Here is a 26,765-nt window from a genome sequence, read left to right on the forward strand (position 1 = left end):
CTTGTCCTCCAGAAGTTTCTTTCTCTACCTGTTATTCTCGGGCTTCTCCTACATTGCAGGTGGATTCTTTACTGTCTGAGCCACCAGAGAAGCCCTCACAGACAGTGTCAGGTATTAAACAATTAAATGTGCAGTGGATTGCTCACAAAGCAAGGAAGTGTCGTTCCCAGGAGCCCAGGGCTTCTCCAGGGAAGGGAGTCCATGCACAGATTGTAGGCAGGCAGCAGCCGTGCTTGGCCACAGGCCTCCATGTGTGATGCTCTCCACCTTTCCCATCTCGGGTCCTGCCCCCTGAGTTGGTGCTCCCCTTCCTCCATCGTCTCCTCATCCCCTGACAGCTTTCTGTCATGGCTCTTTCCCATGATCCTCATGAACCGCCCATCTTTTGTTTTCCTGTCCCGCTTTTTTTTTTTTTTTTAATTATTTTTTGCTGTGCTGGGTCTTCATTGCTGTCCACGGGCTTTCTCTAATTGTGGCGAGCAGGGAATACTCTTCGTTGCAATGCTTGAGCTTCTCATCACGGTGGCTTCTCCTGTTGCAGGGCATGGGCTCTTGACACGTGGACTTCAGGAGTTGCTGCCCGTGGGCTCAGTTGTTGCAGCTCCTGGGCTCTAGAGCACTGGCTCATTAGTTGTGGCACACGGGCTTTGTTGTTCCATGGCATGTGGGATTGTCCCAGACTGGGGATCAAACCTGTGTCTCCAGCATTGGCAGGTGGGTTCTTAACCACTTGACCACCAGGGAATTCCCCCCACCCCTGTCCCTTTCCTGTATGATGGGGCTTAGTGACTCATCTAGAGATGCTGGCGAGTTTGAGCAGCCAGGCCCCAGACCCAGGGACCACTCGAGTACCTGCTGGCCTTTCCTGGGTTCTGTCTGGAGACTCACAGTGACAGCCGCCCTTCCATCCCCTGAAGGTAGGAGGCACTGCTTGTCGAGCCACAGAGAGCACTTCAGGTGCTCATTTCACTTTGTGAGCAATCCAGTGCACATTTAATTGTTTAATACCTGCCACCGTCTGTGAGGGCTTCCCAGGTGGCTCTGACAGTAAGAATCCACCTGCAATGCAGGAGACTTGGGTTCGATCCCTGGGTTGGGAAGATCCCTGGAGAAGTGGACGACAGCCCACTTCTGTAATCTTGCCTGGAGAATCCCATGGACAGAGGAGCCTGGCTGGCTGCAGTGCATGGGGTCACAAAGAGTCAGACACGATGGAGTGACTCACACTTTCACTTTCACTGTGAATGTAGGGTGAAGGTACCTGTCTGTATTAGGCACCATTGTATACATGGTGGCTTGCATACAGTGGACACTTAATAAACGTGGAACAAATATGAAATGAATCAAGTATGCATTATTAACCAGACGACCCTGGATTCGTTCCTGAAACTGTCTAAGCCTCAGCTGCTTAGAGAAGGGGTATGGGCAGCAGTCCCAGGAGGTGTCCGCTCTGTGCTCGGCACGTGCTGGCTCAGATCCCTCCTGTAACAGCCCTGGAGGGAGGGGTTCTTCCTGGCTCTGTGGACTGTGGAGGCATTTAATCAGGAAGAAGGAAGAACTAGCATTCTCTCTCTTAGAAGTTTTCCTGGGGAAGACTGCTTGGGCTCGGCCGTCGTGAGTCTGTTGGGGCAGGTTTCTGTAGCTCCGACCAGGAGGAGGTCAGGGTGCAGGCTGAAACGCCCCTCCTGCCAGCCGCAGGCTTCCCTCATCACTGGCCTCACCTGCTCCCCAGGAGCCGCTGCTGTTCCATAGCTGAGCCCAGCTCACTAGACGAGCCAACACTGAGGAAAACTGGTGGCTCTAGGCTGACCCGTCGGTTTGTCCTTTTGCTCTGTGAGGTGCGGAGAGACTGATTTGTGAAGAAGCAGATGGAGCAGACGCCGAGGACAAGCGTTTGTCCCGGTGTTCCCGCCCAGGACCTGAGCCGGAACCCGTCGTCCCAGTCATGCTGGTGGTGGCAGTGGAGCGGGGAGTTCCCTGACGGTCTAACCCATCATGTGCTCCACCCTGGAGCCAGGAGAGGAGCCTCTTGCCCAGAATTACGTGGGGTCGCCAGTGGAAGTCAGAGGCCATCACGGAAGGCCAGGGAATGGATGCTGGGGGGCGGGGGGCACCAGGTGATCACTGCGGATCTCGTGGGATCCTGCCCCTTGGGAAAGTGGAAGTCTGGTCTTGGGTAGCTGAGCTGCTTTGATGGAATACCCCAGTTGACAAAAAGAAATCTGCAGTGTACATCTTTGCTTGCAATATGCATAGATTATTTATGAGACAAAGCAGAACCCTGAAACCTTTTAAAATGTCAGGTAGAACCAGATCTAAATTGAAGCACCCGTGTTTCTTTCTGTGTCCCTGGGGATTGTCTTGAGCACCCTGTTCCGACAACCCGCATGAAGATGCACTCACCTAAGGCTGAGTCATCACCCGCCGCGTATCTTCATGCCGTCACCTTGAGTTGAGTCATTCCTATTTGACTGTCATGATTTTTGCCGTATCTGCCCACCAGTACCAATTTAATATTTTCTCTAAATTGGTTCTCAGTTTTTGCCTAACGTAAATTTATTTATAAGTAAAACCAGTACTGTCCTTCGCTCTCAAGAGAAAACAACTGCAAATACCATGATGAATACAAAACAGCTGGCCAGAAACTGTTGCCTGCCCAGAGGTGAATTGGGAGATGAGCACCACGCTGAATCTTCAGAGAGACCGAGAATGTATTCAGGGGAGAACGTTGTCTTTGGAGCTCAGTGTTGCTCTCTGGTGTCCAGACTCTGCAGAAAATGACCCTGGGTTCAGAGTTCCCTGCTTGGGGAGACGCTAGTAGGGTGGCTAAGGGCTTGTGCTCTTGAGAGGGATGTATATGAGTTTGAATACTGACTTTATCGCTTCTCTCCCCTGCCTCAGTTTTCCCATCTGTAATATGGGCCTACCTCCTAGGTTTGCTGAGGTAGACAGAATCGGATTTTCAAATTCTCCACATAACCCACAGTTGATAGATACAAGCTTGTATTATTGGTTGGTTATTTGAGCCATCCCATTTTTTTCTTCATGACTCAGTCCATTTTCTCAGCATTCCATGGGTTTTTAGGCAACTCTTTAGTGTTGAGGACCATATCTTTGGAGTCTAAGAAAACAGAGCAGCTCATCACCAACTGGTCCCTGGGTGCTGTGAAGGTGGCCTCACCAACGCAGACCCCAACGAGGTCCAGGCTGGGAATTGGATGGGTGGGAGGACTGTGTGGGAGACGGGAGTGTCCAGAGAGGATGACCCTGGGTCAGTGCCAGCTGACTCTTGCCCTGGGAAATGCTTTTGGCATTTACATGTTGGCACCTGGCTAATGTTTTCCTTCTGTAGGTTATACAGAGTGAGCAAAGCCTGTTTGTAATCCCTGGCCTGAGTTCATCTGGTGAAGTAATTCTGTCTAGTACTTTTGCCCCCATATAGCTCACCTTAAGGGGGGCTTCCCAGGTGGCTCAGAAGCATAGAATCTGCCTGCCAGTGCAGGAGACTCGGGTTTAATCCCTGGGTCGGGAAGATTCCCTGGAGAAGGAAACGACAACCACTGCAGTGTTCTTGCCTGGAGAATCCCAGGGACAGAGGAGCCTGGCGGGCTACAGTCTCTAAGGTCGCAAAGAGTCAGACACGACTGAGCGACTGAGCACACAGTACAGTTAGCTGACCTTGAAGCTTAAGTGTTGGTTCTTCGCTCATCTCCTAGCCCCTCTGATGGTAACCAATGTGCCATGAACTCAGCTCAGAGCTGATAAATGGTCCTCCTCACCCAGCAATCCATTTCTCTGGTAAGTTGCTGAAACCTCCCAGGCTGCCTGGACATTCATTTTTAAAGCCCCAGTAACTCCCCATCAGGTAATGAAAGATGTTGAGAGAAATTAGAGAAGCAGAGAAAGCAACAGCAAAGTTTCAACCAGGACACAAGCTCTGAGTGACTTCCCCCAGAAGGCTCCTTCTCTCCCTCTGGCCGCTTACATAATCCTCCCTGATGGTGAGTGTGTTACACCAAGATTGCAAAGCAACTGCCTTGTGAAAGTAACAGAAACCATGTGATGACACCCAAGTTTCAACTGACTTTCCTTTGCAAAATTTTGCCCTGGGAAAAGAGAGTCAAAGACTAAGAATGCCTCCATTTTGACTGTCTCCACTCCAGTCGACCCCTCGGAATGTCATTGGTAAGAACGGCAGCATTGTTAGAATGTCGCAGGCATTTATTTGCATGGTATCAAGAGCGGATCTTAATTTGACAAGGAAATCTGCCAAAAGAGGGAGGAATAGAAAGCCGGCACGGGGTGACTTGGGAAAGGTTTGCTTTGTAAAAATTAGTTACATGCATCCCAGCAGCTCTTCTTTGAAGGTTAATTGTGATACCGACTGTTAGGAAAAAATCTAATTAATAATAACAGGAAAAAAAAAAGCTACATTTAAGTAATATCAAGGTTGTGACAAGCACTTTATAAAACCAAGCATTCAACAGTAAGGCTTAGACTTGATCTTCCACCCTGTGGCCCATTGTTCCCAGGTGGTGAAGCAGATAAAATGCATTAATTAAATATTTGGGAAGCACTTTGCTGGTTCTTCTTATTTATTATCTTGTATGAGGTTGACATCTTGGCAGTGCCTGAGGACAAAAGAACTGCAGAGAATTTGATCTGTTCTTTATTTTATCAGGAGGATTATATTTAAATACAATTTTTTCCTCTTTTTTATCTTTTCTCCTGTCAGGGTATGAAGGGCAATCAGAGTTGGGGAGAGACCTGGAAGGGTTGAATGGGGCGGGCTTGGTGTGAGGTCAAGAGCCAATAGCAAGGTTGGCAAGCTCCCATTAAAAAATATATATTATTTATTATTTTTGGCTGGGCTGGGTATTTGTTTCTGCAAGGGCTTTTCTTTTTTCTTTTTACCATGAAACAGAGTTTCTTCTTCTCCTTATTATTTGGCACTTTATTTATCTTTTAATTGAAGGATAATTGCTTTACAGAATTTTGCTGTTTTCCGTCAAACCTCAACGTGAATCAGCCATAGGTATACATACATCCCCTCCCTCCTGAACCTCCCTCCCATCTCCCTCCCCATCCCATTCCTCTAGGTTGTTACAGAGCCCCTGTTTGAGTTCCCAGAATCATACAGCAAATTCCTGTTGGCTATCTATTTTACATATGGTGATGTAAGTTTCCGTGTTACTCTCTCATATACCCTACCCTCTCCTTTCTCCCCTCCCCCCCATCCATAAGTCTCTTCTCTATGTCTGTTTCTCCATTGCTGCCCCGCATATAAATTGATCAGTACCATCCTTCTAGATTCCATATATATATGCATCAGTATACGACATTTATCTTTCTCTGTCTGACTTACTTCATGCTGTATAATAGGCTCTAGGTTTGTCCACCTCATTAGAACCGAGTCAAATGTGAGCTTTTATGAGGGCCGCTTCACTGCAGTGCGCAGACTTCACGCTGTGGTCGCTTCCCTTGTGGAGCACAGGGTCCGGGACACTCGGGCTTCAGCGGTTGCAGCTCCCGGGCTCTGGAGTAGTTGCGGCTCGTGGGCCCCAGAGCGGGCTTAGTTGCTCCGCCGCGTGTGGACTCTTCCTGGCTCAGGGATTGAACCCTGTCACCGACATTGGCCGCTGGATTCTTAACCACTGGACCACTAGGGAAGTCCATGGCAGGCTCTCTGCTCTGTAAAGGGCCACAGAATTTGTTCAGCTTTACAGCCACGTTGTTGGTCACTGTGGCGTCTGCTCATCTTTGTGGATGTCACAGAAAGGACTCGGCAGGGCTGTGTTCCAAAGAGACTTGCTGTACAAAAACAGCAAGGCTGGCTGCGGCCCACGGGCCATAGTCTGTCAGCGCCAACTGGAGTCTGGAGTCAGATGGCCTGGGTTTGAAGCTAGGTCACTTGCGAGTCTGCAAGCCTGAGCTAGTGCTTTCAGTTTTTTGGAGTTAAATGGGGGTAATAATGTACCTGGCCTCACAGTGAAGGGGGCACAGGGCCTGGAAGCTGTGTGTGTACAGTGGGTAGGGTGGGGGTGTTGTGGTGATCGTGGCTGGGGTCAGTGGAGGCTGGAACTTGGTGCATTTATTACTGTGGACCATTGTCAGAGACATTTGGGAAACACTGGACTGGGCTGGAGGCAGCTGCTAAGAGTGGGAGACGTACTTGAGGCTTCCTGTAGGGTTGATGGGCCTCTGGGCTGTTGTGTTAGAAAACTAGGGGACTCGGGATTTCATGTCTTCTGTGTGAGTCACCTGTGTGGCCAGCGTTGATGCTGAAACAGCCCCTGGGCAGCTTTGTTTGTAGATTATATTTGTTGTTGTTACATGCTAGTCATGTTCGACTCTTTGTGACCCCATGAGTGTAGCACACCAGGCTTTCCTGTCCTTCACTATCTCCTGGAATTTGCTCAAGCTGATGTCCATCGAGTCGGTGATGCCATCCAAACATCTCATCCTCTGCCACCCCCTTCTGCTGCCCTCAGTCTTTCCCAGCATCAGGGTCTTTTCCAGTGAGTCAGCTCTATGCATAAGGTAGCCAAAATACTGGAGCTTCAGCATCAGTCCTTCCAATGAATATTCAGGGTTGATTTCCTTTGGGATTGACTGGTTCGATCTCCTTGCTGTCCAAGGGACTCTCAAGAGTCTTCTCCAGTGCCGCAGTTTGAAAGCATCAATTCTTTGATGCTCAGTCTTCCTTATGGTCCAACTCAGATCACTGGGTTCATATTAAGCTTCTGAGCCATCAGCCTTGGCAGCAGGTTGGGAGCGCCTCTAATTTGGGGAGATTGGAGGGAATATTAATTGGCTCAGGCCACCATGACCAAATGTCACAGGCTGGGTGGCTTAAATGACATGTTTATATTTTCTCTCAACTCTGGAGGCTGGGGTGTCTGAGACTGGGGTGTCAGCAGAGTCACTTTCCTCTGGGGCCTCTCTGCTTGGCTTATAGACAGCGGCCTTCCCTGCATGGTCTCCCCTCTGGCCATGTCCATGTCCTGATCTCTTCTAAGGACACCAGTCATATTGGCCTAGGGCCACCCTGGTGACCTATTTCCAATTCAGTCACATTCTGATATCCTGGGACTTAGGATTTCATTCCACTATGTGAATTTGGTGAGAACACAGTTCCGATCCTAACAGGTGGAGTCTCTAGGCACATGCAAACCGAGTGTGTGAGTGAGAGAAAGTGTCCGGGAATCAGAGATTGCAGGGCACCGGTGGGTGCAGGGAGGACTCAGGAAGGCCGCTAAATTGGGCCACGTGCTGGGCTTGCTCCAGGGAGGTGGCCGTTTTGGTTGAGGTCCTAGCACCATCTTACTGAGTGTCAGGCGGCCAGGGCCCTTCGTGATGAGTCACGAGCCTCTCGACTTCTGTAGGACCTTCCCATGGAGCTCAGCCCCACTCAGGGACCATATTCACACAGCGTCACAGCCAGACGGTGGCAAGAGCAGCATCGTGAACTCGAGCTGTACCCCTGGGCAGGCTCTGCTTTCCAAAGCCTCAGTCTTCTCACCTGTAAAATGGAGTTGCATATACCTATCTTAGAGTCTTGGGACAATGTAGTGAGAATCGGCATGTAGAGTATTTATAATCCTCATACACGGTATACTTTGTGAACTGAGGCTGTTCTATTATGACAGCTACAGTCATACCTCGCTCTATTGAGCTTCACCAATGCTGCGTTTTTACAAATCAAAGGTTGGTGGCAGCCCCATGTCGAGCAAGCCTATCAGTGCCATTTTCCAACAGCATCTGCTCACTTCCTGACTGTGTGTGACATTTGGGTAATTCCCCAAATATTTTAAACTCTTTTACCGTTTTTTAAAGTTTATTTTTGGCTGCGCTGGGTCTTCATTGCTGAGCAGACTTTCTCTAGTTGTGGCGAGCTGGGGCTGCTGCGTTGCGGTGCACGGTCTTCTCATTGTCGTGGCCTCTGTTGTTATGGAGCACAGGCCGTGGGTGTGCGGGCTTAGTATCTGTGGCACATGAGCTCAGTTACTCCGTACCGTGTGGAATCTCCTGGAGCAGGGATTGAACCCATGTCCCTTCCATTGGCAGAGGGATTCTTAACCACTGGACCACCAGGGAAATCCCTATTTCATTATTATCATATCTGTTATGGTGATCTGTGATCAGTGCTTTTGATGGGACTGTTGCAAAATGATTATGACTCGCTGAAGGCTCAGATGCTGGTTAGCATTTTTTAGCCATCAAGTATTTTTTAACTAAGGTTTTTTGTTTTTGTTTTTTTTTTTCTCAAAGACACAGTGCTATTGTGTCCTTTAAGTAGACTGCAGGACAATGTGAACGTAACTTTTATACGCACTGGGGAACCAAAAACCCTGACCCTGTGTGATTTGCGTTGTTGTAGTGGTCTGGAACCAAACCTACAACATCTCTGAGGTCTGTCTGTATTGCTCTTGTTGTTTGACTACTATAATTATGAGTGAAAAGTGAAAGTGTTAGTCGCGCAGTCATGTCCGACTCTTTGCGACCCCATGGACTATAGTCTCCCAGGCTCCTCTGTCCGTGGAATTTGCCAGGCACCAATACTGAAGTGGATTGTCACTTCCTTCTCCAAGGGATCTTCCTGACCCAGGAATTGAACCTGGGTCTTGTGCATTGCAGGCACACTCTTTAGGGTCTGAGCCATACCCTCAGCCAAAGATGTTTCTGGTTTGTTAGTATCTCTCAGTCTTTCAGATCAAGATTGTTTATTAAAGTGGCTAATTCTGAAACAGACTCAGTGGTGTTCTCAAGAATCTTCGAGCTAAATTTTAGGAAAGGAAATTCTTCCACAAGCTCAGTAGCAGGGTCTGGGCTGATTGACATCCCCAGTGACTGTTTTTCATTCTGGCAACAACTGTTGGGAAACAGAAGCACAGACTGTGGCCCCGGCCTCGGAGCACTTGACTCTTGGCTGGAGTGAGACTGCAGATGGTGACTTCCTGGAGCATGGCCGATTCCTGGTGCCCGGGATTTGTGGGTGTCCATCTCCAGAGGACCAGACTCTCTGACTCATCAGTCACCTTCCTGTAATGTCACCACGCTCAAGTCTTTTGTGAGGAGGAACGTACATCCCTTCCCCTGGGCACTCTGTTTTTTGGAGTACATTTCTATCACAGTCCCTGTGTCTTATTTTTTATGTCTGTGTCTCACTTTTCTCTGTGTTGTGAGTGCCAGAAACCCATCTTAAAATGATTTACGCATCGCTCAGCAGGGTTTACTGGCTCGTGTCGCACACTGTTCTGAGAGGCGGCGTCAGGCCCAGCTGGATGTGGGCGCTGATGTGCTGCTCTCAGGCCGCGCTGCCCCTGCTGGCTCAGTGGCCTTCCTCACTGACTGTATCCTCAGGGGCCTCTTCATCCGGAGGTGCAGGATCAGCACCATGACTTCAGGCTTCCACGCTAGCGGCTCAGCAACCCCAGCTGAAGACCTGCAGTGGCGTCTCCATGGCCACTTGGAGAGAACTCAGTAGACCGGCCAGATCCGGGCACTTGGCTTAGCCTCCGGTGCCATAGGCACTGGAGGCGGGCAGATCATGGTTTCCCCAACAAAATGGTTGTGTCGTCACCAGTAGACACAGACAGGAGACATCTTCTTAAGCTCCATGGGGCCAGGAGCTCTGACCTCATGGGTTCTGTTGTCTCAGCGCCTTGCAGAGTGCCTGGCAGATAAATCCCAGGCATTGGAGCAACTTGTCACATGAAGATAATTTGGATCCTCACTTGGACTCTCCTGTTGGCTTTGGTGATTGTATCTTTCAGTGGCATAAGTGATCTGAGAATGATTGGCACCCTGTACAGCCCCATGAAGTAAAAAGGAGATGCCCCACAGATATGCTGTGTGATCGTGATGTTTCTTAGCCTCTCTGAGCCTCAGTTTTCTCCTCTGTGAACTGGGGACAACAGAAGACCTCTCACACATGTTTGGAGAATTAAATAATTTACAGCATCAGTGTTGGTTACTTTTGTTGTCGTTACTGGTGCTGTTAACATATCATTACTCGTCTCGCCTTAGAAAGGAAGTGGGGATCTGGGAAGATGGGCTTTTAGTCTGGGTTAGAATGCCGAGGCAGGGTGTATGCGCACTGGTGTACCTGTGCACGCATTTATTCATGTCCTGGCCTCATTGCCAAATGATTGCATGGGTTTTCCCCTGCTTGAAATGCCATCATTTTCTCTGGATTCTGAGCAAATTAACATTTGCTTCTCACCGAGATGGCTCATTAGTGTCACGGCTGTTAGGAATGTCTGGTTAAAGCAGTTTTATTGGTGATATTTTAAAAATGGGTTACTCTCTGCATATCCCTTTTGCCTGTTGGATGATGCCAGCAAATCTCCCCCAGTCCTGATGTGGCTTTAAAGCCATGACCACAAAGCTTGAGAAGGACCTGGTGCTTGGTGGGATGGCTGTGCCCCCCGTCAGCCAGCCCCTGGTCCTTTGAAAAATGCTTTTGGCTCACGAGAACTCCCATCTTCAGGCCCACCTTCCGAGTTCGCCCGCATCTCTAGCTCCTGGATGGACCCCCGTCTCTCTGTTACTCTTGCAGCCTGATCTGTCGCTCCTGTGCTCCCACCCTTGATTCTGCAGACCCTGCTCTCCTCCTCTGTGCTCACAGTCCCGTCTGCGTTTCTACTATTTCCTCTGGGCTTCACCTGCTCTCTTTCCTCCTCAGGACATCTGCCTCAGCTTCAAGCCTCTGCTCCAAGCCAGCTCCTCCCCTGGGCCAACTTCAAGGCCCCCACGTGAGTCCTGCTCACGTTGTTGTTGGGTGCCCACCCAAGTCGGGAGGAGATGGGCGGATGGAGGAATGGAGGGTGGGGTACGGATGGTAACACCTCTGATGCACTAGGTGCCATGTTGTATGGTCACTGGACGGTGGGGATGGTTTTCCAGTTTGAGAGACAAGAAACCTGAAGGTTGGAGAGAGTCAATAATTTGACCCATGACTTGTGATGATGAAGTGTTGCATTCTGAGTTTGATGGTTCATTCATTCATTCAGCAGCTTTCTTTTTTTATCAAGCGCCTGTGATGGCCCCAGCACCTTTGCACATGCTGGGCAGATAGCTGTCAACAAAAGGCTCTCTCGCTTTGGGGGTTCACAGTCCAAGCTTAAATCCAGTTCTGTCTGACTCCAGGATGTCGGTTCTTTTTTAGGGTACCGCATCAGCCATAAGGATTTCTTCCCAAGCAGGTGATCAGGTCCTACTTGGACCACAACCCCCATCCCCCACAGAGCCTTCATTTGGGGGGCCTGGGTGGGATCAGGGAGCTGAAACACCCACAGTGTTGAATGGCTGATTGAGAAAAGAGCAGGTTTGGCCAAGTCCTGTCCGGCTGTCCTCAGAGGTCCTGTCGAGAGTGACGGGAGCAGCTGTCGGCCCCGCTGCACGCAGCCCTCTGCGTTCCCCGTTTATCGCTGTCGTTTCACAGCTCTGAGTGCACCCTCGCGGGAATGCTTGTTGTTTCCTGCTGTAGCTGATGGGCCGATTTGTTAAATATCTCAGTTGTTTAATTTTGGGGTAGCCTTTTAGAAAGAAAAATAAAGATGGATCATTGCTTTCAGCTTAAAGGAAACAAATAGGAAACCATGCTTCAAAAGACAGGGTCCCCTCGGAAGCCATCCCCTCTAGAGTTTCAAGTTTTGACTGAAGACAAGTGTAATGAAATGATGAATGTTGATTTAAAACCGTAGGCAGTCTGAAGAGCTTTGGGAGGGGGATTTTAGAAGGAAGATGAACCCTCCCTCTTTTCTTGGATCAGCTTCCCCCGCAGTTGCTTGTTTATGGCCTTTTGATGGAGACTCCCTGGAGACTGAAGTCTGGGCTGGGCTTCTGTGAGGTTCCCTCCTCCTCTGTAGACAGTCCCACTTCAGGGAAAAATATTACTAAGCCACATTTGGACATTACCATATGCGAGGCACTGCATAAAGCACTCAACACAAATTATCTCATTTAATCTCGATCTGTACAGCAGATGGCTGAAAGCGGACACGGTTCTGATGACAGCAGATTCCTTCCCTCAAAGATGAATTCATTTGTGAAGTGAAGGTGAAAGTCGCTCAGTCATGTCCTGCTCTTTGCGACCCCATGGACTAAACAGTCCATGGAATTCTGCAGGCCAAAATACTGGAGTGGGCCTTCATTCCAGCGGGCCCCTGGAGTGGAATTCATCTGTGGGACTCCTTTAAACCAGAGATCGAAATCTGGCCAACTGGGCCATGTCAGGGCCAAAGATCTGTTTCTTTTGGCTCCTGCCATTTTAAAGATTGAATTTATTGATGATATTGAGCAACCCACCATTGAATTTCCCATAAAATCTGGAGAACACGGAGCAATCCAGCAGCAGCAGGTCTGTGCTCGCCCAGGGCCGAGCAGTGGCTGCCCTGTATCTAAGAGCCGCCCTGGCCACAGCTCTAGCCCACCTGGCCAGTTTCTCTCTCTGATTTTGCCCTCCTGATCCCTCAAGGCCTTTGTCCCCTCTCCTTCTCCCCTCCCACTTGACATTATCCAGTCTTCCTGGGCTTTTTTAGGGAGGAGTGTGCTTTTTCTTTGTTGGTGTGCAGGCTCTTCTGTAGTTGTGGTGAGCAGGGCTACTCTCTGGTTGCAGCACCTGGGCTTCTCATGGTGGTGGCTCCTCTTGTTGTGGAGCTCAGGCTCTGGGGTGCGTGGGTGTCCGCAGTTGCGGCTCCCGGGCTCTGGAGCACCGGTTCAGTAGTTGTGGCGCACAGGCTTAGTTGCTCCGAGGCATGTGGGATCTTCCTGGATCAGGGATCGAACCTGTGGTCTTCTGCATTGACAGGTGGATTCTTTTACCACTGAGCCACCACGGAAGCCCCCTTCTGCCCAGGCTTTTTAAAGCAACGCTTTCTCCAATTTGATTTCATATGCAAACTTTCCGACGTGTCATTGGTTCAGCAAATCTGTGCCAGAAAGTGAAATCTGCCAAGATGCCTGAGAGGTTGCTTGACTGTTGCTTCACGACCTCTTCTGTGGGAAATGACTTAAATTGCAGCAGGGGAGAGACAGCCAGGTCGGGTCAGCAGTGCTTCCCACAGGAGTGCCCCATGGAGGCATGGCTCCTTTGGGGATTCACATGGTCAGTCATGTCTCTGATGGCCAGGTTATAGATCCTCGAGGACTTGGGAGTCCAGGTGTGTGTGTGTGTGTGTTCCCATTGTGGAAAAGAATCATTAATTTTACCTGAAAACTGTGGCTGTGTGGAGTGTAAGAATTCAATTCATCTATCCAAAAAGGCTAAAGCTGTGCTGTTCAGTGGTCATAATGTTGTAACAGCAATATTGTAACAGTTAATGCTGTTTGCATTTTCCCTTTGTGCTGGCCGGCATGCTGGGCACCTCAGCCAAACCATTTCAGTGATTTCTTAGCGCAGCCCCTTAAGATGGTCACCGTGATTATGCCTCTTACTGATGAAGAAGTCAAGGCCCAGCAAGATTCATTGCAAACTCATAGACCTCTCAGTGGGGAAGATCAGGAATGAACTAGCCTTCCCTGGTGGTTCATTGGTTAAGAATTTGCCTACCAGTGCAGGGTTCAGTCCCTGGTCGGGGAAGATTCCACGGGCCGCCAGGCAGCTAAGCCTGTGAGCCACAGCTAGAGTCCTCGCTCTAGAGTCCACTAGCTGCGACTCCTGGGCCCACACACTGCAACTACTGAAGCCCGAGTGGCCTAGAGCCTGTGCTCTGCAACGAGAGAAGCCACTGCAACGAGAAGCACACGTACCGCAACTGGAGGGTAGCCCCACTCACTGCAACCAGAGGAAAGCCTGTTTGCAGCAACGAAGACATAGTACAGCCAAAAATAAATTAATTAATTAAAAAAAAGAAAAAAGGTCAGGAATGAACCCAGGCTGTGGGACTCACCACCTCCACCCTCTCCTGCCTCCCGTGGACTGAGACCGACAAAGACCGTCCATCTGGGTCTGAGTGTGTAACAGTGACCAGGGTGCTGTCTGTCTTTGTTAAACCAGGATTGCTTTTGAGGAAGAATCAGATTGGTGTTGAGGGTGATGGAAAAGCATAATATTTTCATTTTAAATCAAATTAAATTAGACCATCGCCAGAGATCCAGAGGCACCGATTACTCCCAGAACAACTAACAGAAGGTTGAAATGACTTAATACTGTGTCTTTCCAGCCTTTAGGGAGGAAGTTCTGGTTTGGAACTCCGTGTTGCACACGTAGAGAAGGTGTTCAAAATAGAGTCTGCTCAGCATCTTGAGGCAGCATGGGAGCCATAAATAAATCTGACTGCAGAGCCGTTCTTGGCAGGAATTAAAAAAAAAAAAAAAAAGTCCTGAGGCAGGTGACACGACATGAGGCTCTGTTCGCACTGCCCTGTGTGTGTGACGCCGCCATTCAGGTTGGCCCGGCCACACTGGCGCTTCCCACTGACTGCTGTTTGTGTTGGTGACTCTGGTATCTTAAAGCTGTCCTTTTACAGGACAGGGATCAGTATTAGGGGGCTTCCCAGGTGGCACAGTGGTAAAGAATCTGCCTGCCCATGCAGGAGACACAGGTTCTTTCCCTGGGTTGAGAAGATCCCCTGGAGAAGGAAACAGCAACCCACTCCAGTGTTCTTACCTGGGAAATCCCATGGACAGAGGAGCCTGGCGGGCTACAGTCCATAAGGTTGCAAAGAGTTGGACACAACTGAGCAACTGAACACGCATGCACATCAATATTAGGAGACTCTGTCTTTCTTTATCCAGAGTGTGCATTTAAACTCCTGATGCTCATTTTGCGTTGTATCTTCTGGAGGGATGGCAGGTGACACGTGCTTCAATGTCCCATTTTCGAGGTGGAACATCAAGGTATGAGGAAGCCACATCTTCCTGCAGCCGTCCCCTAGGGCTGGTACTAGAAGCAGCTGCAGAAGGCAAAGGGGCTGAGCGTTCACTTAGCACCAGCCTTGGCCAGGCCTGGGAGAATTTTTTCTCCCATTTTATCTTCTGAACCAGCCAAGGTGGCCGGTAGCATTAGACCCTTTTATAGACGAAGACACAGGACACAGAGCTTATGTGTTATGTCACCTGTTCAAGGTCACCCAGCTAGCAGGTGATGGAGCTGGGATACAAATCTATGTTTACTTACTTATTTTAAAGCTACATTTACATTTTTAATTTTATATTGGAGTTGTTGTTCTGTCGCTCAGTCGTGTCTGACTCCTTGTGACCCCATGGACTGCAGCACGCCAGGTTTCCCTGTCGTTCACTGTCTCCTGGAGTTTGCTCAGACTCATGTCCACTGAGTTGGTCATATTGGAGTATGGTTGGTTATCAGTGCTGTGTTAGTTTCAGATGTATAGCACACTGATTCAGTTATGAAGCATCTATTCTTTCTCAAATTCTTTTCCTATTTAGGTTATTACAGAATATGAGCAGAATTCCCCATGCTATACACTAGGTCCTTGTTGGTTATCTGTTTTAAATACAGTGGGGTGTACATGTCCATCCCAATCTCCCTAACTATGGGTTGCAGGTCTAGATTTGTCTTCTGTCCAAAAGCCCCCTTCAGGTCCCAGTGCCACATTGCTCCCAAATCTATGAGATATCGATCTTTTAAAGCACCCAGGAAAGCTTCCCTTTCCCTAAGCCACCAATTTGACCTTTCCGCCTTTCCAAAATGTCCCGAAGGAGACAGCTGCAGGTGAGGCATGCTCCAGCACATGAAAGCAGTCGCAAAGGACCAGAGTCCTCTCCCTTCTCCCTCCTTCTTCCGAGGGGTACACCTTTGTCTCCTCACACTCCTCCACTGCACCTCTGGAGCCCCTGGACTGGTCCAGGAGCCAGAGGAGGCCGCCAGCTTCTCTTTTCGGAAATCTCCACTCCTTTGTCATGTAAATACCCTAAGGAGGCTTTTAAAAATCTCACTTTGAAGAAGAAAGCTCCGGAGCATCTCCCAGCCCATTCGCTCAGGCATTTAGTGGAGACGTGACGTGTGTGGGGGGCTCTGTCCAGCCGTGCAACCTCCTGGAAGAACCTGGAGCTGCCAGTCCTGACCCGGCTGCTGCTGCTCATCCCACGTCTGGAACAGTCCAGCTCAGGTCCTTGGAATATGAGCACCAAGGAAGCAGACAGATCTTTCTTCAAAACCAGAGCTGAGTGACAGTCTCTGCGGCTGAGTAACAGCAGAGGGGAACTTCCACGGCCCGCCCTCAGCTGCTTCAGCCCAATGGGCTGCGTCCTGAAGCCAAAGTTGTCTCTCTGCAACCACGTCCAGAGGAGCCTCTGAGGCTGGTGGACAACGTTCAGTGTGTTGTCAAACCCAGTGTCTGATGGGTTTTGTTTCTCGGCATAAGTAGATTTCTACCTCGGTGTCTCCCCGGTGTTTTGGGGGCTGAGTCATTTTGCAAATGGGAGGGTGATCAATTTTTTAGGCCAGACATCACCTGTTTAACTTGCTGTCGGCAAGGACTCTGTTTCTTTGACAAAAGAAGTGTTGGAGAGCAGTCCGTGTCCGTCACCTTGGGAGGCGCTCCAGGTTCATCCTCCAGCACGGGTCCACACTGCCCACCTGGACCCGAGCCGCGTTCGTCCTTCTGTCCAGTCGTCCGTGCCCACAGTTCACTGCTCCCATGAGTCTGTCCTCTATTCTGGAGAAGCTAGGTGGTCGCTACCTGGAGGGGCTCCTCTCAGCTTTAAGTCAGTGCTGTTCGGTATGAGAAAGAGACCATCCAGGGAGAAAAACATTTTATGGTGCTCATAAAATGTAATGTTTTTCATTTACTGTCTTCCTTTGGAAACTTGGACGTAATTTATTGAGCCCCGTTTAAAATATTCAGGAGGGTGCTTTGTATTCCTTCCGAAGGAATGTGATTAAAAATGCACTGGCCTCCCCTGACTCCTGGAAGACGTTAGAATGTGACAAAGAGCCACATAATTTCTTGATTTACATTTTTATATGAAATCCTGCGCTTTCCAGAGCACCCTGCACCATAAATGTAAAAACAACCCTTGAGGGTGAAATATTTTCTGGAGAAAACCTCTGAATGGGGGAGTGAGTGGCAGGTCCGTGATATTATGTAACTTCTGAGGTCTGGTGTCTGGTTCTTAGGAATGGGAATAAGCTGCCCTGCCTGTGTGGCAGCCCGGGGCTCTGAGGTCAGCTCTTGTCCCATCAGGGTCTCCCACCCGCCAGCACAGTGGGTCCCCACTTTATAGTCCAGGAGCCTGGGGGAACTGGGTAGGAAATAGCAACCCACTCTAGTATTCTTACCTAGAATTTTCCATGGACAGAGGAGCTTGATGGGCTACGGTCTATGGGGTCACAAAGAGTCGGACATGACTGAGCACAGCACAGCCCAGGGGGTGTACTCGAGTGCTGGGACCCAGGAGCAGCTGGGCCTGGGTGTGAGCTGGCTCTCCTGCCTCCTGCTGGCTGATCTCCCACCCCGCAAGCCTTACCTTGGGTACCGTCTTTGGGATCCATCCCCTGTTGCCACTCCTCCCCAGCCCCCAAGGCTGAACACCTTCTGTCATGCCCCCAGGACCCCAGTGTGTTCCGCTGGCACATTGGTCATGCTGTATAGGAACCATCAGCATCTTGGGAGCTCCCTGAGGGTCACCACTGATGTCCAGCACCCAGGACAGCACCTGGCACTCAAGCCAATGATTGTATGGGTGAAGGAAGTCATTCCAGATGCAATTGCAGACAGGAGGAGCTTTATAAATGAACCACCCCCGAGGCAAGAGGCAGGCCCTTTTGGTGGTGGTGAGCTTGGACTCAGGGTTCAGTGCCTGGGCTCTTAACTCGTCATCCTCAAATAAGACTGAACCTCCTTGCACGTCTGTCTCCTTGACGGGGTTGGTGGGGGCGTGTTCCTGCTAGAATGGAGACCCCCTCCAAGGTAGAGATTTCTCTCTCTCATTTGCTACTGTGTCTGTAGTACTTGGTAGATATACAGGGCTTGGTCAATGCAAAATAGAAATTTGTTGAATGAATGAATTTTTGAGCGTTTTTGGATACTGAAGATGAATTTCTTCTAAAAAAATTTTTATTTGCTTATTTTTGTCTGTCTTCTCTGATATCTCAGATGGTGAAGAATTTTCCTACAATGCAGGAGGCCCAGGTTCAACCCCTGGGTCGGGAAGATCCTCTGGAGAAGGAAATGGCAACCCACTCCAGGATTCTTGCCTAGGAAATCCCATGGATAGGGGAGCCCGGCAAGCTATACAGTCCATGGGGTCACAAAGAATCAGACATGACTGAGTGACTAACATACACGTATTTTTGGCTGTGCTGGTTTTTTTGCTGTGTGGCCTTTTCTCTAGTGGTGAGCAGTGGGACTGCCCTCTGGTTGCAGTGCACAGGATTCTCATTGCGATGGCTTCTCTTGTTGTGGAGCGAGGGCTCTGGGCTCGCTTCAGTAGCTATAGCACGTGGGGGCAGCGGTTGCAGCTCCCGGGCTCTAGAGCACAGGCTCCATGGTTGTGCTGCTCGGGCTTAGTTGCTCCAAGGCATGTGGGATCTTCCTAGATCAGGGATCGAACCCATGTCTCCTGCATCAGCAGGTGGATTCTTTACGCTGAGTCACCAGGGAATCCCCGATGAATTTTTGAAGGAGAGAGAATGCTGTGGCTGGGCCTCAAAGGTTGCCTGTGGATGAACTCACGGGGGGACGGTGCTGGGAACTGGGTCTGTCCCAGGGTGTGTGTTCAGCAAATGTGTATTCTTGATGACGAGGGCCTTTCCCTTTTTTCCCCCACTCAACGCTAGAAGGCTGGAGAAGGCCCCCTGTGCTGGACAGGTAGATGAGGCCAGCGCTGAGCTGCCTTCCAAGTCCACGATCCTGGGAATCGATAGTTGTCCTCCATGAGCAAGCCTGTAACAAAGGTGCTTTTGAAAGGAGAGGCCAGCAGAGCCTTTCAAAGTAATCCGTGACCCATTTTCACAAGCCTGGCAGAGCACAGCGCTTTTGTAGTGGTGATGGGTTATAATTACGACCACTGTATGTTGCCAGGTAAACGACATAATCTGCTGTGTTCACAGAAAGGAACTTTCACCCTCTCCCCTTCTGTGGCCTCCTACCCTTCACTGATCCAGCAGAAATGAGCCCTGAAGTGTCTGGTTTTGTTGGTGGTTTGGCCTCAGTCCCCGGGAAGATACATGGAGTTGGATGAGAGCCTGTGCTCCAGGACAGGCCTGGGGAGCAGCGTCGTGTGCTGCTGTGTGCAGAGGCTGCCCCACCAGGCCACATCTCCTCCTGGCAGTGGGGTGAAGGGTGGGGCTTGTGTAACAAAATAAGTGTGGGTTGAGGTGTCCCTGCCCTCATCTCCGTGGGTCCATGAGCAAATAGTCCAGCTGCTCTGGGCCTCAGTTTCCTCTCCTGTAAAGTGGAGCAGCGGTTTGCATCTGGTGAAATGTCTGAGGCTTCTGTGTGTGGTTGTGTAGGCTGTTCACTGCACAAAGGCCTGTGGCTCTGGGGACCACGTGGGAGCTTTGTTAGGCCCCACGTGCCCCTCACCAGGCCCTTGTGGGGCTGTGGCTGGTGTGGCCCTGAGAGCGTTTGACATGGAGTAAGTGCTCAGTTCAGTTCAGTCACTCAGTTATGCCGACTCTTTGCGACCCTGTCCGCAGCACGTCAGGCTTCCCTGTCCATCACCAACTCCCAGAACTTGCTCAAACTCACATCTGTTGAGTCGGTGATGCCATCCAACCATCTCATCCTCTGTCACCCACTTCTGCTCCTGCCCTCAATCTTTCTCAGCATCAGGGGCTTTTCCAATGAATTGGCTCTTTGCATCAAGTGGCCCAAAATATTGGAGCTTCAGCTTCCACATCAGCTCTTCCAATGAACTTTTGGGACTGATTTCCTTTAGGATTGACTGGTTTGATTTCCTTGTGGTCCAAGGGACTCTCAAGAGTCTTCTCCAGCACCACAGTGCAAAAGCATCAATTCCTTGGTGCTCAGCTTTCTTTATGGTCCAACTCTCACATCCATACTTGACTACTGGAAAAAGCATAGCTTTGACTAGGTGGACCTTTGCTGGTAAAGTGATGTCTCTGCTTTTTAATATGCTGTCTAGGTTGGTCATAGCTTTTCTTCCGAGGAGCAAGTGTCTTTTAATTTCATGGCTGCAGTGATTTTGGACCCCAAGAAAATAAGTAAGTGCTCATGAAACCGTAACTGCTCCTACACTCTTGAGGAATCATTTATGGAGAAGACGGATAAATGTATCAAAAGATCTGGGGAGTAAGGAGAACTGAGATGTGAGTTTGTCTTTGAAGGGTAGATAGGATTCCAGGAGATGTGCCTGGAGGGAGGTGGAGATGCAGCATGTAATCTCACGTGCTCAGTGTCGGTTTTTCCTTTGAAGTATTTCTTCCTGCTTCCTTCCTCCCTTCCCTATCTCTTCCCGCCCCTTCCCCGCTTCCCCCTTTCCTATCACTTGTATACCATGCCAGGGAAGTTCATGGGAATCCATTGAAAGAAATTTTTAAAGTTTGGGTTATGGAAGAATTTTAATATGGGCAGAAGAGTGTCATGTCCCTACCCCTACGCATCACATCATCTCAGGTGGCTCCAGTTCCCAAGGCCAGCCGTACTCCGTGCCTCGACATTCCTGTCATTTGGAAACAAATTGCAGACCTCTGGTCACTTTCTTTGTCAGCATCAGTGAGAGGTTTTAAGTGGAGAAGGAATGTGCTCAAGTTTGGGTCATAGGGAGAGTTGGACTGTGAAGAAGGCTGAGCGCTGAAGAATTGATGCTTTTGAACTGTGGTGTTGGAGAAGACTCTTGAGAGTCCCTTGGACTGCAAGGAGATCCAACCAGTCCATTCTGAAGGAGATCAGCCCTGGGATTTCTTTAGAAGGAATGATGCTAAAGCTGAAGCTCCAGCCACCTCATGCGAAGAGTTGAGTCATTGGAAAAGACTGTGATGCTGGGAGGGATTGGGGGCAGGAGGAGAAGGGGACGACAGAGGATGAGATGGCTGGATGGCATCGCTGACTCGATGGACGTGAGTCTCAGTGAACTCCGGGAGCTGGTGATGGACAGGGAGGCCTGGTGTGCTGCGATTCCTGGGGTTGCAAAGAGTCGGACACGACTGAGCGACTGATCTGATCTGATCTGATCTGAGGCCATTTGAGTGTCAGCTTGTGTGTGGGGCCGATGAGGAGAGAGCAGTGGGAAATGGGGGGCTTCTCAACCAATACTGGGGTGACGGAGATGACAGAGAGGGGACAGATCTGAAGATCTGAGGCTGTAGATTCTGCGGGACCAGTGACGCGGCTTGCTGTCCTTGGTGCTGCTTTGTGTCAGACGCTTTTATGACCCTGTGGACTGTAGCCCGCCAGGCTCCTCTATCCATGGAATTTCCCAGGCAAGAAATACTAGAGCGGCTTCCCGTTTCTTACTCCAGGGGATCTTCCTGACCCAGGGAAAGAACCTGAGTCTCTTGCATTTCCTGCATTGGCAGGCAGATCCTTTAACACCTAGGCGCCTGAAAGTCAAAGTGTTATTTGCTGAGTCATTCCCCACTCTTCGCAACCCCATGGACTATAGCCCACCAGGCTTCTCTGTCCATGGAATTCTTCAGGCAAGAATACTGGAGTGGGTTGCCATTCCCTTCTCCAGAGGATCTTCCCGACCCACGGATCGAACTTGGGTTTCCAGGCCAAGGCTGGTGTAAGCTATATGCCCAAAGTCACAGCTAGGAAGCGGGAAAGGGTGGTTTTTAATCCCAAGACTCTGGGCTCTGGAGTTTGTGCTTAAATTCCAGGCTGTGCAGCCCCTCTGGTCATGCTTCCCCAGGATCGGTGACCGTGTCATTTATTTTTTTTTCTTTTGGCTGCATCACTCAGGATCTTAGTTCCCCAACCAGGGATTGAACCCATGCCCCCAGCAGTGGAATTGCAGAGTCCTAACCACTGGATTGTCAGGGAAGTCCAAGGGTGTATGAAAGTTGATGGAACCTGTTTAAAAACCTCTGTAGCTATACAATGCCTCTTGTGTTCTTCTGATGAGAACATGTCTTTCAGCAGAGTGCTAGAACTCAGAGGTTTCGTGTTTGCTTTATTTTCCTCTCTTTCACTCATCTGTCTCAAACGACCTCCAGGAAGGGGTTGGCTGCCCTTTTATTATTGCCATTTCTGTCTGTCCTGCCTTTGCTCTTTAAGGGCTGTTCGTGGAAGGCAGGAAAGAGAAGGTGTCATCTGGACAGGTTATCGGCTGCTGCTGTGTGCGACCTTTCTCCGGCTTGCCTGCTGTGTTGTCTGAAAGACTGGGCGTCAGGGGAAGCCAGGGCCAGTGTTGAGGACGGGGACGCTGCAGCCCTGCGGTGGGGCTGCACCAGGTACATAGCATCTGTTCTCAGAGGTGTCCCATAATCTGTTAGTGCTGAGTGTTCTGAGTGTTTCCTTCTCCCTCAGGAAACCATAATCCCAGGCAAATGTTTTTAAGCATCCCCTCCTCAATTTCAACTTCCTGAACACAGAGGAGATGAAGGGAGGGAGTCTCTCTTCAGTGTGAACTTATCTCAGCGGCTCTGTGGGTGGAGCCCACGTGGCGCTGTCCGGGTGGCACTTGAGATTGGAGCTGGCCCTCCCCCAGCTTCCCGTGAGCCTGTCGCTTGGTGGCTTGGCAGTGTGATGTCCAGGAAGATCAGTCCTGAGGTCCCAGCGCTCTGCCTCACCAGGACAAGCCTGCCTGCCTTTTGGGGGCTGGCCCCACCGCAGTATCAGAGCGCAGGGCGGGCTGGAGGGCACAGGAAAACTGGGGAGACTCTGGAGATGCAAGACCCCGAGCCCACATCGACTTTAAAAATAATCATGACCTAGAAGTTGAGAGTTAGGTTTTATTTGGTGGAAAGTTTAGGACTTCAGGCCTGGGATCCAGCATCTCAAGTGACGCTGAGAGAACTGCTCTGAGGGGGTGGGAAGCGGGGAGGAGTCAAGTTATATAGAAGTTTGTAATAAGGAGGAGGTGGGTCTGAACATCAAAAGATTACTGTTAAGGAAAATCAGATATTTCAAGTTAAGGGATTTAGCGCCTTTCTATGGGAAGTTGCAGGAGTCTGGGCTCACTGAAATCATTTGTTTTATATGGATCTCAGCTCTCTGGTTTGGCTTTTCACATCTTCAGTTCCTTGCTCACCGCTCGCTGTAGGGTGTTTCGGATGGCTGTCTGGTACCCAGAATTGTTCTTCCTGGGTGCCCTCGGGGTTCAGAAATTCACATTTGGAGGGCCGGAATCACGGATGGCTATGACATCCTTGTTTATTGGTGTGGCAGGAAATAATCCATTTCACACCCCTCAGTCAAACTGGCTTTGAACCATCACTTTACCTTGCTGAGCCTTGCTTTCCTCATCTGTAAAATGGACATAAATCTCAACCTCCCAGGCCATGGCACACGCTCCTGTAAAGTACCTGGAGCACTGGCTGGCCAGAGGATGCGCTCCCTTGGGAGGAATTCAGGATCACACTCTGTGGCAGGCAGCAGGTGCTGCCCATACTCGTCATGTTTTTGTTGCTCATGACAACCTGGACTGCAGGGCACAAGACCCTCATTTGTAGAAAAGATACCAGGAGTCAGAGGCCACCTGACAGCAGATGGATGGGACCCGAGTTTGACCTCCACAGCCCTCCTCTTTCTGCGCCTGATCAGAGGTGGCCTCACTTGGATGGCTTGTTGATGCCGCACGTCCCCAAGTGTCCCTCACTGGCCCTGGAGCGTCTCCGGTTGGCATTTCCTTTGCTGGTTTCCGCAGTGCCTGTGTATGAAGCGAAGACCACGTTAAACAAGTCTCATTTTGGCTGCCGGCCAAGTTGCTGGGTTCCTCTTTGGGACCCTGAGTCCCACAGTCAGGCTGCCTCTGCTCAGGTTCTTGTTCACTCTGGGTGTTCCTTCCTGAACTGCCAGGGTCTCCTCGGGGACTGGGAGGTGTTGGGCAGACTGGTCTGTGATAAGCCAGACTAGGCCTCAGGCACGCCCAGAGACGGTGCCTTTTCCAGGGTTGTGCACGTGTGTGGTGATGCTCTCGGTGCTCCACCTAGGTTCCTCACCTCCTCCAGGTCCTCTGGCATCTGGAGGTGCCAGCTCAGCATCCTGGTCATGGTGTATGCAGAGGGGCAGGGTAGATAGCCTGCCTCAGAACCGGGACCCAGAAATTTGAAAACCAGTTCTGCTGCTTAGGGCTCTCCTGGTGGCTCAGCTGGTAAAGAATCTGCCTACCAACACAGGAGACCTGGGTTCGATCCGTGGGTTGAGAAGATCCCTTGGAGAAGAGAATGGCAACCCACTCCAGTATTCTTGCCTTGAGAATCCCGTGGACAGAGGAGCCTGGCGGGCTATGGCCCACAGGGTCACCAGAGTCTGAGCCTGGCGGGCTATGGCCCACAGGGTCACCAGAGTCTGAGCCTGGCGGGCTATGGCCCACAGGGTCACCAGAGTCTGAGCCTGACGGGCTATGGCCCACAGGGTCACAAGAGTCTGAGCCTGGCGGGCTATGGCCCACAGGGTCACAAGAGTCTGAGCCTGGCGGGCTATGGCCCACAGGGTCACAAGAGTCGGACACGACTGAGCGACCGTCGCATTCACTTCCTTCTGCTGCTTGCTTCCTGTGTGGCCTTGAGCAGGGTGCTTGCCTTCTCCCGCCTTCCTTTTGGTTTGCTGCTCAGGTCCTGAGCCTTACCTTCCTTCTCTGGGAAATGGACATGATCAGGCGGCTGTAGGAAACGCTCACTGTGTCTTAGGGCAATGGCAAGTGTGGTTTTTATTTTTTAGCTGTGTGGGGTCTTCATTGCTACGTGGGCTCTTCTCTAGCTGAGTGGGGGCTACTCATTGCAGCGCACAGGCTTCTCGTTGCAGTGGCTTCTCTTGGTGTGGAGCGCAGGCTCTAGGCACACAGGCTTCAGTCGCTGCAGCGTGCGGACTCCCGGGCTCGAGAGCGCAGGCTCTGTAGTTGTGGCACATGGGCTCAGTTGCTCCGTGCAATGTGGGATCTTCCCAGATCAGAGATGGAACCCATGTCTCCTGCATTGGTAGGTGGGTTCTTCACTACTGAGCCATCAACTGTAATTTTTTGAGGATGTCTGTGTCCTGGGCTAGTTCTGTACGTGTGTTGTTCAGTTAACATTTGTGATTTTCTTAGTCTTCAAGCCTACATTGACACTGTAACAAGGGAAATACATCTGAAGACCAACAGATGTGGATAACATTGGTTCTTATTTTTCCTTTCTACTCTCTTTACAAATTTTATCCAAAAATGGTCATATTTTGACTTTCTAAAATCCTTTTATTAGTCATTGTCTCTAATAATTATTAATGCAAGATGTTTCAATGATGGCATACGTGATATAGATAGATGCTTCTGAAACTATCTGCAAATAACCTGTTTTTTTTTTTTTATAGTATTTCTAATTCATTACAGACTGGAACTTTTGTAAAATGCGGGAAAAAAAACAAACCCAAAACAAAACCCCCCAAAACTAGAAAAACTGTAGAATTCCTGGATTTCATACCAAGATGAGATGGCTTCAAATGTTTTGAAATGCTTACTATGAATTTCTGTGCTTGCCTCAGATGGGTAGCAGACAGCTGACACCCCAGCTGCCACTCACCGTGCCCTCAGGCAGCGGTGTTGCAGAACTCCTGTGCCATCGCAGGAGGAACCGTTCTGCCCGGGGTGCTTGCTGCTGTCTGGTATTGGCTGGTAGGCTAGATGAGGTTTTTCTCTGGCCATGGCTTTGTTCACCTCCTTGAGAATCCAGAAGTCGAGAGCTGACAAGTGGAGGAGCTTCCATGACCTCCTGATTCTACAAATGCTGAACCGAAAAGCTCGCAGTTCACATCTGTGTACGTGAACCCTCTTCCCCCCTTGTCTTTGCCAGTGGTTCCCAAGTCTGATTGAGCATCACGGTCACTAGGGTCTTTTAAAAGTATTACTCTGGATTTCCCCATGTTGAATCAGCCTTTCTGGGAGTGAAACCCAGAAATCGGTATTTCTCAGAAGCCCTCCAAGCGTCTAACCATCAGCTTGCTTTGGGAGCCACTGGTCCACATGGGACTGTACCGTTTACTCTGTGGGACTGGCTCATCTCCTTAACCCCTGAAGGGCTCGGCTCCTTGCTGTGCCCCAGGGTGGAGGGCAGAGGACACAGGCAGTGGCTCTGACTCTGGTGCCTTTGGCTCATAGCCTGACCTCTCTGAGCCTCAAGGGCCCATGTGTAAGAAGCCCTGCCACTCACAGGAGGGTGGCAAGGGTCGCGAGCTGGGTGATCTAATGCCCGGAAAAGGCCCGATGTATAGTTGGCGTTCACAGGTGTGTTAAGGGACTTCCCTGGTGGTCCAGAGATTAAGACTTTACCTTTCAATGCAGGAGAGGCAAGTTCCATCCCTGGTGGGGAGCTAGGATCCCACATGTCTCCTGGGCAAAAAGCCAAAACATTAAACAGAAACAATATTGTAACAAGTTCAGTAAAGCTTTTAAAATGGTCCATGTCAAAAACAGCAACAACAACAAAACCCTTGAAGACTGGTAGGCACTGGTGAGGGCTTTGTCTCTCAAAGGTGGTTGCAGTATCCTTACCACAGCGGAAGGTTCCAGGTCTCTCCCCACAGCCATTGTCAGTGGGACTCACACACAGCCTGCGCATTTTATAAAATCGAGGTAGATTCTGAGGCATCAAGTCAGTATTCTCTGAGAGTTTGGGAATGTGACCTGAAGAGTGTCAGTTGCTGTTAAAATTTGGGGGTGCGTACGTGCCAAGTCGCTTCAGTCTTGTCCGACTC

The 26,765-nt window shown here is 50.1% G+C and overlaps 1 protein-coding gene across 4 annotated transcripts in view; it reads left to right on the forward strand.

The window, feature by feature from the left end:
* Window positions 1-26,765, forward strand: part of SNX29 (sorting nexin 29) — a 599,088-nt gene that overhangs the window by 332,140 nt on the left and 240,183 nt on the right. The window lies entirely within an intron of this gene.

This window comes from Bos javanicus, chromosome 25 (assembly GCF_032452875.1).
Source record: "Bos javanicus breed banteng chromosome 25, ARS-OSU_banteng_1.0, whole genome shotgun sequence".
In the NCBI taxonomy this organism is placed as follows: Eukaryota; Metazoa; Chordata; class Mammalia; order Artiodactyla; family Bovidae; genus Bos; species Bos javanicus.